The 17,558-nt window shown below is 43.8% G+C and overlaps 1 protein-coding gene across 4 annotated transcripts in view; it reads left to right on the top strand.

Moving 5' to 3' along the window:
* Positions 1-331: 331 nt before the first annotated feature.
* TMC5 (transmembrane channel like 5) overlaps positions 332-17,558 on the top strand; it is an 83,180-nt gene continuing 65,953 nt past the window's right edge. For 3 of the 4 annotated variants that reach the window (XM_064362537.1, XM_064362542.1, XM_064362538.1), the window contains exon 1: positions 332-758. The gene's annotated coding sequence lies outside the window, so the exon portion shown is untranslated. Of the gene's footprint in view, positions 759-7,519; positions 7,569-17,558 lie in introns of those variants that run through there. The other variant, XM_064362539.1, reaches the window with a different exon arrangement.

A 17,558-nucleotide genomic window follows, 5' to 3' on the forward strand; every position in this document is an offset into this window, starting at 1 on the left:
AGGAGTCTCCCTTGAGCCCGGGAGGTGGAGGTTGCGGTGAGTGGCACTGCACTCCAGCCTAGGTGACAGAGAGCAACCCTGTCTTAGAAAAAAGAAAGTAGCCAGTGCCTGGGGGTGTCTAGCGGGGCATTGCGTTCCGTTCTTAGTTGGATTAATGAATTCAGGTAATCTCTTCCCACACCACTTCACTTCACTCCCTGGAGTTAAAAAACACACATAAAACAAATCTATTTACTTCCTTATGGTATCCAAGAAATAAAATAACCTCTGTAAAGGACTTTGATCTTTTTATTGAGCTGATGTCAAAAGAACATTAATAAGAGGGAGGAGTTAGGGTTTAGGAAGAAGGAATTGCACAATTTGGGACCTGAGTTAGGCCTTCATCATTGCACACTCAGTGGACAGAGGCCATAGGTGCAGCTGTGATATTAGAGGTGGAAGACTGATTTGCATTTTAACCCGGTGAGACCCAGTTATTCATTGGTTGGTGAAGAAAGAGATGATAGCCAGAGTGGCATAAAACTGCAATGAGCTCAGTAAACACCTCCTCCCCATGATCTGGGTGGCATCCCGCCCAGCCATGTGACCAAGACAGCAAGGAGCACTGTCTTTAAGGAGACACAGCACAGAGGCAGAAAAAGATGGCCCTTATTGGTTAGTTAATAAAAAAAAAAGAAGACCTGTTGCCTGTCCCTCTGGCTTTGAACCACAAAATGAAGAGGAAGTTTATCTGGATTTTCCTGCAGGACTGAGGGCAGGTAAGAGTGCTTTGAAGGAGGGGTGGGAAGTTATGGGAACAATGGGAAATGCTTGGGAACGTGTCAGGGAAGGAGAACAGAAACTGAGGCTGTTTTATTGCTTATTGTCGGATGAGGGTACAGAATTGAGGCACAGCAGACATTTGTTAGTGGAAAGAATGACCGTGGGGAAATGGGGGGCAAGAGAGTGTGTTGATTATGAGAACAAGCCCTAGGGTTGGTTATCTGCCTGAGTTGGAATCTGGGTTTCCCCAGGTCTAACTGTGGGATTCTGGGTGAGTTACTGTACCTTTCTGGCCTCAGTTTCCTCGTCTGTAGAACGGGCAGTATGCCGAAATCGCCCACTTACACAGGTGGGTATCAGAGCTAATAAGAAAATATGATGCACCACAAACACTCAATAAATGTGACCTCTATGTCCTGGAGTGTCTACTGGAGCATCACATTCTAGAAGAATGCTTTATCAAATGAGTGAATTCAGGCATTCTCTCCCAACCCTACTTCACTCTCTGGGGTTAAAAAAAAAAAACAAAAAAAAACCCAAATCTACTTATTTCTTTATGGTGTTCAAGAAATAATAACCTCTCCTCATTTTTCTCACCCTTCTTTTTTCTCGTCCTTTTCTTCCTCTGATAAGTGATTTTTGTTTTGCTTTTTTTTTTTTGAGACAGGCTCTCACTCTGTTGCCCAGGCTGGAGTGCAGTGGTGAAATCATAGCTCACTCCAGCCTTGATCTCCTGGGTTCAAGCAATCCTTCTGCTTCAGCCTCCTGAGTAGCTGGGACTACAGGCACATGACACCATGCCCGCCGACCTTTTACGATTTTTAGTAGAGATGAGGTCTCACTATATTACCTAGGATGGTCACTATATTACCTAGGATGGTCTCGAACTTCTGAGCTCAAGTGATCTTCCTGCCTCAACTTCCCAAAGTGCTGGCATTACAGGCGTGAGCCACCATGCACAGCCAACAGTGCACACTGGCACTCATAAATAGTGCTGTCTTCATGCTTGTTGTTGTTAACTTATTATTATTGTTATTGTTTGACTATATTCTTTTTACACTGGAGAAGGGAAGAGAAGCTCGGTGGAAATTAATGTCAAAAGTAGAGTTTATTGTCATATTTTGCCAGGATAGGTCCTGTCCCCAGAAGACAGGGTCAAATTCAAGTTATAGAACATCTTCATTAACGTTAATGAATAACTTGGTGAATCATATTTGCCAAGATTTTTCAGGATGGCATGGCAGGAGCTGATACTATTATGACTCAGGTTACTTCCAGTCACCTAATATTCATCGTTCTTAGAGATAAATTATAGCTGCTAGAATGCTAATCATCAGATACAGTCATTTGTGCAAAGGCATTCATAGGGAAAGGAATATTTATAGGGAGTGTAGTGGTGTGATCATAGCTCACTGCAGCCTTGAACTCCTGGGCTTGAGTGATCCTCCTGCCTTAGCGTCCTGAGTAGCTGGGACTACAGGCATGCACCACCATGAACAATTAAAAATCAATGAATTTTAAAATTTCTATAGAGACAGAGTTTTACTCTGTCCCGCAGGCTGGAGTGCAGTGGCATGATCATAGCTCACCGCAGCCCCAACTTCCTGGATTCAAGTGATCATCCAGCCTTAGCTTCCTGAGTAGCTGGGACTAACAGCTGCATACCACTGTGCTCAGCTAATTTTTAAAAATTTGTAAAGCCAGGATCTCGCTGTGTCACCTAAGCTCATCTCCAACTCCTGGTTTCAAGCAGTCCTCCTGCCTCAGCCTCCCAAAACCCTGGGATCACAGGAGTGAGCCATCTCACCTGGCTGAACATGGGTATCATTTAAAAGGAAAAAAAAAAGTCCTGTGTCTAGAATTCATGAGAAGAATTGGAAGCTCATAGTTACAGTTCCCAGCCTTTGCTGTGTTAGCACCCACATCCAGTGCAAAATAGTGGCCTTCCAAAGGAGAAATGGAATTTCCTCCTGTGTCAGAGACTTGAGTTATAAATTACACGATCAGAGGAAAGGACTTAAAATGAGAGGAGGTGAGTGGAGGTCTCCAAGAAAATGGTTTAGGTTACTCAAAGAATTGTCACTCCTAAGGTGAGATAACGGGACCTGGCAGCATGAGACTCATGGACACGCAGATCGCAAGGTTCTGCCTGTCAGTCAGTGTGGTGCTGAGATCAGAGCTAGAGCCAAAAGCACAAAGCAGTCATTCTGATCCTGTCTGTTTTGAACATGCTAATTTTTTAAAAATCATGGGTTCTTTTGCATTTATTTTTATTTTTAAAAATATCACGTTAAAATGTTACTTATTTTGATGATATGGTGTGTCCCCATCCAAATCTCATCTTGAATTGTAGCTCCTATAATCCCCACATGTCATGGGAGGGACCACGTGGGAAGTAATTGAATCATGGGGGCGGGTTTTTCCCATGCTGTTCTCGTGATAGTGAATAAATCTCACGAGATCTGATGGCTTTATAAAGGGCAGGTCACCTGCACAGGCTCTCTTGCCTGCTGCCGTGTAGGACATGCCTTTGTTCTTCCTTAAACTTCCCCCATGATTGTGAGGCCTCTCCAGCCATTTGGAACTGTAAGTCCATTAAATCTCTTTTCCTTTATTAACTACCCAGTCTCAGGTGTGAAAATGGGTGAATCCACTTGATTACTGGGATTTTTGGCCCCCTTTAAATTTGCATCCCAGCTCAGCACTTATCTTACTCCCTCCCCCTAGTCCTGGCCCTACTGCAAACAGCATTGAATCTAGAAACTTCCCAAGCTTGACTTTATACTTACCCAATATGGGAGAAAAGGTAGCAGAATTCAAGAGGTGAATGTGGAACAAATCAGAGTTGAAAAAATAAAATTTGAGCCAGGTGTGGTTGGCACACACCTGTAGTCCCAACTACCCCGGAAGGTTGAGGCAGGAGAATGGCTTGAGCCTAGGAAGTCAAGGCTGCAGTGAGCTGTGATCACATCACTGCACTCCAGCCTGGATAATAGAGTGAGACTCCGTCTCTTTAATAAGATAGAAAGACAGAGACAGAGAGAGAGAGAGAGAGAGAAGAGAGAATTTGCTATGACACAAGAATATTTAAAGGTGAGGGGAGAGAGAAATAATTTGCTTTTCTGCTTCCCTGAGTGAGGTGAAAAGAGGAACATTTAGGATAGTGTATTCCAAAGGGAACTCCAATGCCCTGCTTCCAAACCACTTTCCAGGTGTCTCCATTTACTTAGGGACCTGGATTGCTCAGAAACCTCCATAGTCATATGTTTGCATTCTTAAGTATTTACTTAATTTATCTTTTTTATTTGGAAATTACATTTTTTATTTTCAAAAGTTGTAAGCAACTGGGTATGGTGGCTCACGTCTGTTTGTAGTCCAAGCGCTTTGGGAGGCCAAAGTAGAAGGATCTCTTGAGCCCAGGCATTAGAAATCAGCCTGGGTGCAACCCTGTCTCTACCAAAAACATTTAAAAATAGGCCAGGGGCAGTGGCTCATGCCTGTAATCCCAGCACTTTGAGAGGCTGAGGTGGGTGGATCATGAGGTCAGGAGTTCAAGACTAGCCTGGCCAATATTGTGAAACCCTGTCTCTACTAAAAATACAAAAAGTAGCTGGGCATGGTGGCAGGTGCCTGTAATCTCAACTACTCAGGAGGCTGAGGCTGGAGAATTGCTTGAACCTGGGAGGCGGAGGTTGCAGTGAGCTGTGATCACACCATTGCCCTCCACCCTGGACAACAGAGTGAGACTCCACCTCAAAATTAATTAATTGATTAACTTAAAAAATAAAAATTTAGCCAGGCGTGGTGGCATGTGGCTATGCTGAGGCTGAGGGCGAGGATCGCTTGAGCCCAGGAGTTAGAGGGTCCAGTGAACTGTGGTTGCACCACTGCGCTTATCCCTTTTCCTTTCTCTTCCTTCTCCCATTTTGATCTCTCCTAATTTTGTTTCATTATTTATATTTTGTTGTTTTCTTTGTAGCAATAAATCAGGGTATCTCAACTTTTGTGTGACTGACACATGGGACCAGATCATTCGTGGCTGTGGGAGCTGTCCTGTGCTTTAGAAAAGATTTAACAGCATCCCTGGCCTCCACCCACTAGATACCCGTAGCACACTCACTGCAGTTGTGACAACCAAAAGTTTGCCAGACTTTGCTCAATGTCCCTTGGGGGCAAAATCACTCCCAGTTGAGAACTACCGCCAATGATGATGTACTTATGGTTCCTTAAACTTGGACAGCGTTGCTGACTCCACTTCATGTGAGAAGGAAATTAGCACCTTAATATTTTCCTCTAATAAAGTTCTTCCTTCTGCATTTCTCCACTTCTAAAATTATTTTTTACATATTGTGGTTTATAAACTTGTGTTTTGTGTCTTATAAACTACAATTATATGTTTCTTGCATTGTAGATTGAATAGTAGGAAAAACGTTTTCTCCTACCGTACTTTCAACAAAGAACACTTCTGTGGTCAGATGTTGGTGGGGCTTGAGGGGTCCACACTAACCCAGTCTCCAACACCAGCTGCGTGCCCCACAATTTTTATTATTATTATTATTATTATTATTATTATTATTATTTTGAGACAGACTCTCACTCTGTTACTCAGGCTGGAGTGCGGTGGTACCATCTTGGCTCACTGCAATCTCTGCCTCCTGGGTTCAAGTGATTCTCCTGCCTCAGCCTCCTGAGTAGCTGGGACTACAGGCATGTGCCACCACACCCAGCTAATTTTTTTTGCATTTTTAGTAGAGACAGCATTTTGCCATGTTGGCCAGGCTGGTCTCAAACTCCCGACATCAGGTGATCTGCCCACTCCAGCCTTCCAAAGTGCTGGGATTACAAGTGTTAGCCATCACACCTGCCAAAACAATTTAATTAAATTCTAACATAATCTGACTACAGTTAGTGTCAGAACCCACATAAGGGCTCAGTCCCACAAGACTGCCTCCCAACTTTAGCTACCAATTTCAAGTCCTGGCCTCAGGAACTTCTCACCAACTGGCTGTAAAGGAGAAGTTGTTGTAACTCTTCCACAGGTTCGATTATTTTCTAAAATGGCTCACACAACTCAGGGAAACCTTTACTTAGGTTTAACTGAGTATTATAAAGAATATCACAGGCCGGGAGTGATGGCCTAGGCCTGTAATCCCAGAACTTTGGGAGGCCAAGGCGGTTGGATGACCTGAGGTCAGGAGTTCAAGACCATTCTGCCAACATGGTGAAACCCTGTCTACAAAAAATACAAAAATTAGCCAGGCATGGTGGCGGACCCCTGTAATCTCAGCTACTCGAGAGGCTGTGGTAGGAGAATTGCTTGAGCCTAGGAGGCAGAGGTTGCAGTGAGCCACGATGGCACCATTGCCCTCCAGCCTGGGCGACAAGAGTGAAACTCTGTCTCAAAAAAAAAAAAAAAAAAAAAAAAAAAAAAAGAATATGATAAAGGATACAGCGGAATAGCCAGGTGAAGAGGTACACAGGGTAAATTCCAGAAGAGTCCCAAGTTCAGAAGCTTCTGTCCCAATGAGTTGGGGTGTGTCATTCTCCAGGAATGTGGATGTGTTCAACCTGGAAGATCTCCGACCCCTTCACTGAGGGTTTTTATGGAGACTCTGCTGATTATTAATTCAATCTCCAGTCCCTCTCTCATTCTGAAGGATGAGGGGTGAGGCTGAAAGTTGCAAGCTTCTAACCCTGGCTTGGTCTCTCTGGTGACCAGCCTCCATCCAGGAGCCCTTGTTAAGGGCTGCCTCATTAGTACAAAAGACATTCCCATCACCCAGGAATTTCCAAGGGATTAGGAGCTCTGTTTTAGGAACAGGAACCAAAGACCAAATATTACAACAAAAGACACTCCCATCACCTAGGAAATTCCAAGGTTTTAGGAGCCTGTGCCAGAAACCTGGAATAAAGACCAAAGATATATTTCTTATCCTAAATCACAATATCACAGGTAGATTATGAAATATGAAAACTACCTGGCTTCAAAGCTGTAATTATGTGTGCGTTAGAGAAGTTGAGCTCCTAGAAACGGACAGCTAATTCTATGTCACTTAATCTGAGCCATTGAAAGAAGCTGAGATGAAGATCCAGGTGAACTGAGGTTTTTTTGTTCGTTTTTTGTTTTTTTTTCCTGTGCACCCTTGACTGCTCAAAGACAGACCAGAATTTAGTTTATTCATATCTGATTCCGACTTTCTTTACAGCTTTTAGAGGATTGCTTGTTTTGGAGTTTCTATTTGTCTTTGATTTTTTTTGCTGTTGACAGAGAAAATATACACAGCTTTACTGTCTCTGAGGTAACCCCAGTTCTTACTCATTCTCTTTGTTGGGTGGCGTAATTTGGCCTGACTGCTTTCTGGAGCTGGGGCACAGCAGTTATCCTGGGATTTCTTTCCATTGCCTCTTGAATATCATTTCTCCCTTTCTCTCAAATACCTTCTTTGTCTTGCTTTGGCCTTTCCTCAAGCTAATTATTTATTGATTCATTTATTGATTGATTGAGCTGAAGTTTCACTCTTATCCAGGCTGGAGTGCAGTGGCATGGTCTCGGCTCACTGCAACCTCTGCCTCTCAGGTTCAAGTGATTCTCCCATCTCAGCCTCCCAAGTAGCTGGCATTACAAATGTGCACCATCACGCTGAGCTCATTTTTATATTTTTAGTACTAACAGGGTTTCACCATGTTGGCCAGGCTGGTCTGGAACTCCTTGACCTCAGGAGATCTACCTGTCTCAGCCTCCCAAAGTGCTGGGATCACAGGCGTGAGCCACCATACCGGCCAATACACCTATTTCTAAGGCTATGGTAAGATTTAAATGAGTTAATTCCTATCTGGTTCTTATAACAGTGCCTGGCATAGGTATATAAGTTGTTTTGTTATCATTGGTTTCTGTTTTGTGTTTTTTTCTTTGCAAATCTGGAGCTATAATATTTGGATTATGTTGTATAATACTTGTTTAAGCATTATAGGACTATATAAGAGTCCGAATTGGTCTCATAAAGAGCTACACTTCTGACCTCTGAGGTGGACCCGGAAGAAAGTTCTTTTTCCCCTAAGAGAGGGAGACTTGATGCAGACCTAGACATGCAGGGTGTGCATAAGAGTCACCCCAGCTTCATTGCCTCCTGCCGCCTTTCCCAGACCTGGTGGTAGAGAACAGGGAGGATCCCTAGCCAAAGGGAGCGTTAAATTGTATCATTTTTCATAGTTCCTGGCAGGATTCTGAGCACACTGACAGTGGGGAAGGGAAGAGGACAGGTTTCTGTAGCCTACAGGTCTCCAGCAAGCAGCATCCTTTCTTGTCGGATAGTAGAGGAGCCCACTCCTGGCAGATCTCAGTGGGTGCAAGAGCCGGGATGTGCACCTTGACTTGTCTCCAACTGTCCCAGGGAGGGGGGTCCTCATTCTTCCAGGTAGGGTGGAGCCATCCAGCCAAGCAAGAAGGGGCCAATCTGCTGAAGCACAAGCAACCCACAAACCCACTTCTTGTTTCGTTTTGCTTTAAAAATCAATTTAATCACCTTAAAACATTTTTTTATTGCTTCTCTTTTTAAGTGCTTTCTATATGATAGTGACAAATCCACTTTTTCCCTTTTGCTTCTCTCCCTGCTCCTCGCTGGCTGATCTGCAGTGATTCTCAAGCTCTGGTGCATAGAGGAATCACTTGGGAAACCCGAAAAAAGGCAAAATTCCCAGGTCCCACTCAAGACTTAGTGAATTAAAACTTCTGGGAATGGTCCTGGGCTGGGCTGGTCTTCCTGGGACTGACGAGTTTTTAGCATAGAACTTCTAGTGCTAAAACTAGGGAAGTCGTGGGCAAACTAGGACAAGTTGGTCACCTGATGGTCCATGTGCCTCGCTCTCCAGCAGGCTCCCAAGTGACTCTCATGGGCACCCAAGCTTGATGCTGTCAGATGCATCCTCATCAGTAATGTCTTAAATGTTAGCGTTTCGGCTGGGCACAATGGTTCATGCCTGCAGTCCCAGCACTTTGGGAGGCCAAGGCCAGCGGATCACTTGAGGCCAGGCGTTCAAGACCTGGCCTTGAACTAAATTAATTAAAATTAAACTAAACTAATTAAACTAAATGGTGAACTAAATTAATTAAAATTAAATTTAATACACGCCTGTAATCCCAGCACTTTGGGAGGCTGAGGCGGGTGGATCACGAGGTCAAGAGATCGAGACCATCCTGGTCAACATGGTGAAACCCCGTCCCTACTAAAAATACAAAAAATTAGCTGGGCATGGTGATGCGTGCCTGTAATCCCAGCTACTCAGGAGGCTGAGGCAGGAGAATTGCCTGAACCCAGGAGGCAGAGGTTGCGGTGAGCCGAGATCATGCCATTGCACTCCAGCCTGGGTAACGAGCGAAACTCCATCTCAAAAAAAAAAAAAAAATTAAATTTAATAGCTGGGCACAGTGGCTCACACCTATAATCCCAGCTACTCAAGAGGCTGAGAGGCAGAAATCACTTGAGTCCAGGAGCGCAAGGCTGCAGTGAGCTATGATCATGCTACTGCACACCACCCTGAGTGACAAAACAAGATCCTGTCTCAGAAAGAAGAAACATAAATAAACAATTTAGTTTCTCAATTTGGTTCCCGCGGCAGCCATATTTGAAGTGTTCCATAGCTACACGTGGCTAGTGGCTGCCATATTGGACATGCAGGTAGGGAACCATTCCATCAGCATAGAAAGTGGACAGCATTGCCCTACATGAAGGTTTGTCAACCTTGGCACTGTTGGCATTTGGGGCCAAATAATTCTTTGTCGTGGGGAGGAGGGCAATCTTGTACATTTTAGGATGTTTAGCAGCTACCTACTTGATGCCAGTATCACAGCCCCTGCTACAGTTGTGACAACCAAAAATGTCTCCGCACATTGCCAAATGTGCTCTCAGAGGCAAAATCGCCCCCACTTGAGAACCACTGCTCTAGATCCATTCTTTCTGCCTCTCTCTTTCTAAAATAGAATGAAAGCCAGACACACACTGCGTACTTCAAACAGAACAACAGCAAACGTACTGCGATTCAGTTGCATCCACCAGCTTTATATCTAAGGCCTGTGAGCTTCACCCACCTTAGGGACGGTCTTCCTTTCAGCCACCCAAACTATAACTCTAAGTCCACTTGATTAATGCTACTTTGTAACAAGACTTTCTTTCCCCTAAGACAGTGGATGCAACTGACTCATGAACTTCCTTCCAAGAAAGGATTATGGTAAAAGAGGAGGAATCTTGGCCAGTGGAATGAGATTTGATAGGTTTCAAAACATACATGTAAAATAAAAGAATCTTCTCATTCTAGCTTTTTTAAAAACAAATTGTACTTGTGGAGATTAATTGGTGACATTTGCCAACTCTTCCTAAATTTCTCAATTCTTTTTTTTTTTTTTTTTTTTTTTTTTGAGACAACATCTTGTTCTGTTCCCCAGGTTGGAGGACAGTGGCAAGATCATAGCTCACTGCAGCCTTAAACTCCCAGCCTCAAATGATTGCCCTGGCTCAGCCTCTAAAAGTACTAGCGATTACAAGCTTGAACCTCCTTGCTTGGCCCCAATTCTCATTTTAAAACAACATTAGAACTCATCTTAATTCGGTGTTATAAGAAGCATTTATTGTTGGCCGGGCGCGGTGGCTCACGCCTGTAATCCCAGCACTTTGGGAGGCCGAGGCGGGTGGATCACAAGGTCAATAGATCGAGACCATCCTGGTCAACATGGTGAAACCCCATCTCTACTAAAAATACAAAAAAGTAGCTGGGCATGGTGGCGCGTGCCTGTAATCCCAGCTACTCGGGAGGCTGAGGCAGGAGAATTGCCTGAACCCAGGAGGCGGAGGTTGCGGTGAGCCGAGATTGTGCCATTGCACTCCAGCCTGGGTAACAAGAGCGAAACTCCATCTCAAAAAAAAAAAAAAAAAAAAAGACGCATTTATTGTTTCAGGGGTAAACACAATATATTAGACCATTTTCTTGATGAATTTTTTTGCCGTGTTTAGGTGACGCCTTTCAAGCGATTCAAATTCATTTTTCATTTTCTAGCTTCTGACTCTTTCTCACTCACTTAGCAAGCTAAAAATCTTACATTCTCTTTACATTCCCTTTCCTTGGGAATTGAATAAATATCTTGAAAACTTAGTAAATTCCTTACGGAAGGGAAAGGAAGCAAACAAAAAGAACAAGAGGATGTGGCTGTTCTGCTGTATTTATATTTTCCTGTTTTGTTGTCGTTCTGTTTTGTTTTTGTGAGACAGAGTCTCTCTCTGTCACCCAGACTGGAGTGCCGTGGCATGATCTTGGTTCACTGTAACTTTTGCCTTCTGGGTTCAAGTGATTCCCATGCCTCAGCCTCCCAAGTAGTTGGGATTACAGGTGCAAGCTACCGTGCCCGGATCATTTTCTTATTTTTAGTAGAGACCAGGTTTCGCCATGTTAGCCAGATTGGTCTCAAATTCCTGGCCTCAAGTGATTTGCTGGCCTCAGCCTCCCAAAGTGCTGGGATTACAGGTGTGAGCCACCGTGCCCGGCCTATATTTATATTTTCCTATTCATAGGTTTGATCTTGCTGTCTTGAAACCATAGACCTTATTTTCTAAGCAAAGAACTTATTTTCTTAGGCTCTAAGGAGTCTAAGTGTATGGCTGTCAATGTGCGTGACACTCTGAAAAGCCAACACAGATCTCACACTAACAAATGTTTAGTTACCGGAAGGCTTTGCTAATTGAGTAATGGAAGCTATTGCTTTCACATACTATTTGGAGACTATTGACATTACCTTTATTTCCTGGTCCTAAACATTACACGTTGCAGATAAAGGAGTTCCTAGGCATTTGTTTGTTATGGCATCAAGGCTGACAGCCAAAGTAATCATTATACTAATACAGCAAACCCAGAAAGAGCAATAAAGTGCGGGCAAGCAAACGAAATTGACATCTCTGCTGAAATGTACCTGTGTGTGAGCATCCCATGACCTGGTGCTCTGGCAACCGCTCGCCCACGTGTGGGGGCCGTCATCCTTGTATTGGCATCGTCTGCCCAAGATCAGGTGCCTGCAGAAGGAATGGGAGCTTCCAGAACTGCTAATGTAAAACTTTGGTTGAAATGAAATTCCTGGGAATGAGCAATTTCTTCTTTTTAAATTCTTTTTCATTACCTTTCAAGAATTCTTAGAATTAACCAGCTGCAGTGGCTCATGCCTATAATCCCAGCACTTTGGGAGGCTGAGGCAGGTCCATCACTTGAGGTCAGGAGACATGGCAAAACCCTGTCTCTACTAAAAATACGAAAATTAGCTGCAAGTGGTGGCACGCACCTGTATTCACAGCTACTTGGGAGGCTGAGGCAGGAGAATCGCTGGAACCCAGGAGGCAGTGGTTGCAGTGAGCTGAGATTGCGCCACTGCACTCCACCCTGGACGACAAGAGTGAAACTCCATTTAAAAAAAAAAGAATTCTTAGAATTACAGCCTAGTATCCTCTCTTTTTCTCTCTTTCTGTCTGTGTGTGTGTGTGTGTCTGTGTGTGTGTATGTGTCTCTGTGTGTGTGTGTAAGGGATGAAGGGAGTGTGCAATTGCATTATTGTTTAACATCCATTGTTTTCCAAACTGTAGTCATTTGCGTTCCACCTTCGTTATTTTTGCTGCTCCTCTTTTTTTATTGCAATCTCTGATTCCCATCACAATGCTCCTCTGTTTCCCATGTATACTGCTCTTCATCCATTCTTTTTACCTAATAGATTTATTTTAAAAGGTAGCTTATTGGCCGGGTACAGTAGCTCATGCCTGTAATCCCAGCCCTCTGGGAGGCTGAGGCCAGTGGATCACTTGAGACCAGGTGTACAAGACCAGCCTGGCCAACATGGTGAAACCCCATCTCTACTAAAAATACAAAAATTAGCTGGGCATGGTGCCGAGCACCTGTAATCCCAGTTACTCTGAGTCAGAGGCAGGAGAATTACTGGAACCCAGGAGGTGGAAGTTGCAGCGAGCCGAGATCATGCCACTGCACTCCAGCCTGGATGACAGAGCAAGACTCCTTCTCAAAAAAAAAAAAAAAAGTATTTCACTATTGTTATAACAGTCTAACAGGTTCATCTTGCCCACTGTCCAGAAAGCCAAATGCTCTAAGAACAACAGTTTTGCAGCAAAGGAAGAGTTTAATAGTCACAGGGCCAGCCAAGCAAGAACAGGGAGAAAAGTCTCAAACTCATCTTTCCCTGAGAATTCAGAGGCTAAGGTTAAGAGTACTTTGGCAGGCTGGGGGTCTGAGAAACCGAAACAGTTGAGGAAATCATGGGGGTGTCTAAAACTGTCTTCACGCAGCTGAGTCTGTTCCCATCCTGGGGACAGCTTTGTCTGCTGGTCTGCTGAAGTGCTAAATCTGAAAAATATCTCGAAGACCAGTTCTTTTTTTTGTTGTTGTTAAGAAATGAGGGTCTTGCTATATTGCCCCGGCAAGTCATAAACTCCTGGGCTCAAGCCATTCTCTCACCTCAGCATCTCAAAGTGCTGGGATTACAAGCATGAGGCACCACACCTGGCCCAAAGACCACAAAGTGGTGTTATCTATAGGGGTAGTTGGGAAAGTTATAAATCTTGCAGTCATCCAGGAGTAGTGGCTCATGCTTGTAATCCCAGCACTCTGGGATACTGAGGCTGAGGTGGGAGGATAGCTTGAGCCTGGGAGGTCCAGGCTGCAGTGAGCTATGATCGCACCTCTGCACTCCAATTTGGGCAACAGAGCAAGACCCTGTCTCAAAATTAAACAAAAACAAAAACACATAAATCTTGCGACCCTCAGTTATGTGACTCTGGGGCATTAAGCAACTTAGATGAAAACAAGCTAAGCAATGGCAGGTCATTTTTTAACTATGCCTATTATTTTTAGCAAAGTTCAAGCCCTTATCAAATCTTAAATTTGTCTTATGAATGCAGTTTCAATCTTCGACGAGAAGAGGGTTCAGTTTCCCTTGCCTGGGCAACATGGTGAAACCTCATCTCTACGAAAAATATTTATTTATTTATTTATATATTTATTTATTGCATTTTAGGTTTTGGGGTACATGTGAAGAACATGCAAGATTGTTGCATAGGTGCATACGTGGCAGTGTGATTTGCTGCCTTCCTCCCCTTCACCTATATGTGGCATTTCTCCCCATGCTATCTCTCCCCAACTCCCCACACACCGCTGTCCCTCCCCTATTTCCCCACAACAGACCCCAGTGTGTAGTGCTCCCCTCCCTGTGTCCATGTGTTCTCATTGTTCAACACCCGCCTATGAGTGAGAACATGCAGTGTTTGATTTTCTGTTCTTGTGTCAGTTTGCTGAGAATGATGGTTTCCAGGTTCATCCATGTCCCTACAAAGGATGCGAACTCATCGTTTTTGATGGCTGCATAATATTCCATGGTGTATATGTGCCACATTTTCCCTGTCCAATCTATCATTGATGGGCATTTGGGTTGGTTCCAGGTCTTTGCTATTGTAAACTGTGCTGCAATGAACATTCGTGTGCATGTGTCCTTATAGTAGAATGATTTATAATCCTTTGGATATATACCCAGTAATGGGATTGCTGGGTCAAATGGAATTTCTATTTCTGGGCATGGTAGTGTGTGCCTAGTTCCAGCTTTTGTTTTTCTTCAAAAATCAGTTTAATCATCTTAAAAATATTTTTTATTCCTTTTTTTTTTTTTTTTTTTTTTTTTTAAGATGGAGTCTTGTTCTGTTGCCCAGGCTGGAGTGCAGTGGCACAATCTCTGCTCACTGCAACCTCCACATCCCAGGTCCAAGCAATCCTCCCACCTCAGCTGCCTGAGTAGCTGGGACACAGGCGTAAGCCACCACGCCTGGCTAATTTTTGTATTTTTAGTAGAGACGAGGTTTCACTATGTTGGCCATGCTGGTCTCAAACTTCTGACCTCTGGTGATCCTCCTGCCTGAGCCTCCCAATGTGCTGGGATTACAGGCATGAGCCACCATGCCTGGCGCTTCACTTTTTTAAATACTCATCTTCTATGTGATGGTAACAAATCCAATTTTTCCCTCCTGCCTCTCTCCCTACTCCTCACTGGCTGATCTGCAGTGATAGACTCTCACTCTGTCTCTCAGGCTGGTGTGCAGTAGCACGATCTCAGCTCACTGCAATCTCCGCCTCCCAGGCTCAAGAGGAGGCTGGTCTTGAACTCTTGGTCTCAAGCAATCCTCCCAGCTCAGCCTCCCAAAGTGCTGCACCTGGCCACCTTTGCTCACTTTAAAACCCCTGGGTTTGCCTCCCCTCTGTTCCTTGCACACTGGGAGGAGAGGTAAGTATGAAAGAGTCACGTTTGTCAGCCATCTTTGTCTGGTGGAGGCAGGAGGGCAATGTGTTCAGGGATGTGGGTTTTTACAATTTTTACTTTTCCTTTTATTGCTGTGATGAATATCTGTTCAATGCCTCAATAACAATTTTATTGTGCTTGCTTTGAGGCTTTAAGTATATGGCACAATTTTATTTTATTTTTTGAGACAGAGTCTCGTTCTGTTGCCCAAGCTGGAGTGCAATGGCGCAATCTTGGCTCACTGCAACTCCCACCTCCCGGGATCAAGTGATTCTCCTGCCTCAGCCTCCCAAATAGCTGGGATTACAGGCACCTGCCACCACACCTGGCTAATTTTTGGATTTTTTTCCCAAGTAGACAGCACAGCAAGGTGAGAGGCTGCCTCAGTGAATTTCAGAAGTATGTAAGACCAACAGAGTGGGAATTTCTTTTTTCTTTTTGAGACGGAGTCTTGTGCTGTCACCCAGGCTGCAGTGCAATGGCTTACTGCAACCTCTGCCTCCCAAGTTCACGCAATTCTTCAGCCTCAGCCTCCCAATCAGCTGGGATTACAGGCACACACCACTATCCCCAGTTGGTCTTAAACTCCTGACCTCAGGTGATCCACCCTCCTTGGCCTCCCAAAGTTACAGGTGTGAACCACTGTGCCTGACCAGAAATGTTTTATAAGTGGAAATATTGTAACTGTTGTTAAACTTATGAGCACTCTTTTTAAAAATTATAGTAAAAAAATGTGTAATGAGTATTTCACATTGTTGTGCAATCAATCTTTAGAACCTTTTCATCTTGTAAAACTGAAACACTATACCCATCAAATAATTCCTTTTTCCCCCTCCTTCCAGCCCCTGGCAACTACTATTCTACTTTCTGTTTCTATGAGTGTCAGATACCTCATGTAAGTGGAATCAGACAGTATTTGTCTTTTTGTGACTGGCTTATTTTGCATAGCTTAATGTCCTCAATGCTCATCCATGCTGTAGCATTGCCTTTTTAAGGCTGAACAATAGCCCACTGTATGTAGAGACCACAGTCTGTTTATCCATTCTTTTGTCCATGAACACCTGGTCAGCTTCTACCTTTTAACTCTTGCAAATAAGGCTGCTATGAACATGAGTGTGTAAATATCTCTTCCAGATCCTGCTTTCAATTATTTTGGATGTATACCCAGAAGTGGAATTTAAGCACTCCAGCCTGGGCAACAGAACAAGACTCCATCTCCAAAAAAAAAAGAGGGGCAATAAAAAATGCTTTTAAGATGATTAAGTTGATTTTTAAAGCAAAACAAAAGCTAGAACTAAGCATTCACCCCCATGCCCAGCTAATTATTTTAAAATTTTTTTCATAGAGATGGAGTTTCACCATGTTGCACAGACTGGTCTCAAACTTCTGAGCTCAAGTGATCCACTCGCCTCAGCCTCCCAAAATGCTGGGATTACAGGCATGAGCCACCACACCTAGCCCCCTCTATATCTGTTTCTGATTAAGCAATCTTCATCGATTTTTCAAAATATATTATTAAATATGTAATAAAAAAGCAACTCAGTCAGCCTACATGGAAATTGGTCACTGTAGCAGTTAAGAACTCATTCAATTTACGTTTAAATTTCTATGCCCACTTACCATCTGTAAGAACTCAGAAAAGTTATGGAGTCCTTCTGAGCCTCAGTGGCCTCATCTGTAAAATGGAAGCATGAAGCATCACTTGCTTGTGAAGGTCATGTGAAGATGGAAGGAGAATGTTATGTATACAGTTTTTCATTTGGTGCCACAAAGAAAAATTAGTACTGGGACAAAGGATCTCTCAGCAAAGCAATTCTTTTGGAGAGACAGAGGATCTCTCACCAGCAATCTTGCCACAAGGGTACAATGAGTAAAGGAAAGCAGACATTTATTTCTTATGTATTTGGGATTGTCCTTACTACTGTGTCTGAACTCCTTGGCTGGAGCCAGAACTCACAATCTAAACTAAAACCCGATGGGCTAATAACTTGAAATTTTTCTAAAGAGATAAAAGCAATGAAGGGCCAAAAAAAGGAAGTACAAATAAGGAAGGGACATAGGCTGCAAGCTGGGACATGCCCGGGAGCACGTTCAGCACAGATATCTTGGTTAAAGTACAAGGAGATAGAATGTACTAGGTGCCTGTAAGCATGTCTAACAGCTACATAGGATAGGGCTTCTAGCAAAAAGGCAAGAAGGCTTTTGAAGAAAGTGTTTAAAACAAACTATTATTTCTTTTTTTTTTTTTTTTTTTGAGACGGAGTTTCGCTCTTGTTACCCAGGCTGGAGTGCAATGGTGCGATCTCGGCTCACTGCAACCTCTGCCTCGATCTCGGCTCACTGCAACCTCTGCCTCCTGGGTTCAGGCAATTCTCCTGCCTCAGCCTCCTGAGTAGCTGGGATTACAGGCATGCGCCACCGTGCCCAGCTAATTTTTTGTATTTTTAGTAGAGACGGTGTTTCACCATGTTGA

This window comes from Aotus nancymaae, unplaced genomic scaffold (genome assembly GCF_030222135.1).
Source record: "Aotus nancymaae isolate 86718 unplaced genomic scaffold, 86718_ANA_hifiasm-v0.15.2.pri h1tg000049l, whole genome shotgun sequence".
In the NCBI taxonomy this organism is placed as follows: domain Eukaryota; kingdom Metazoa; phylum Chordata; class Mammalia; order Primates; family Aotidae; genus Aotus; species Aotus nancymaae.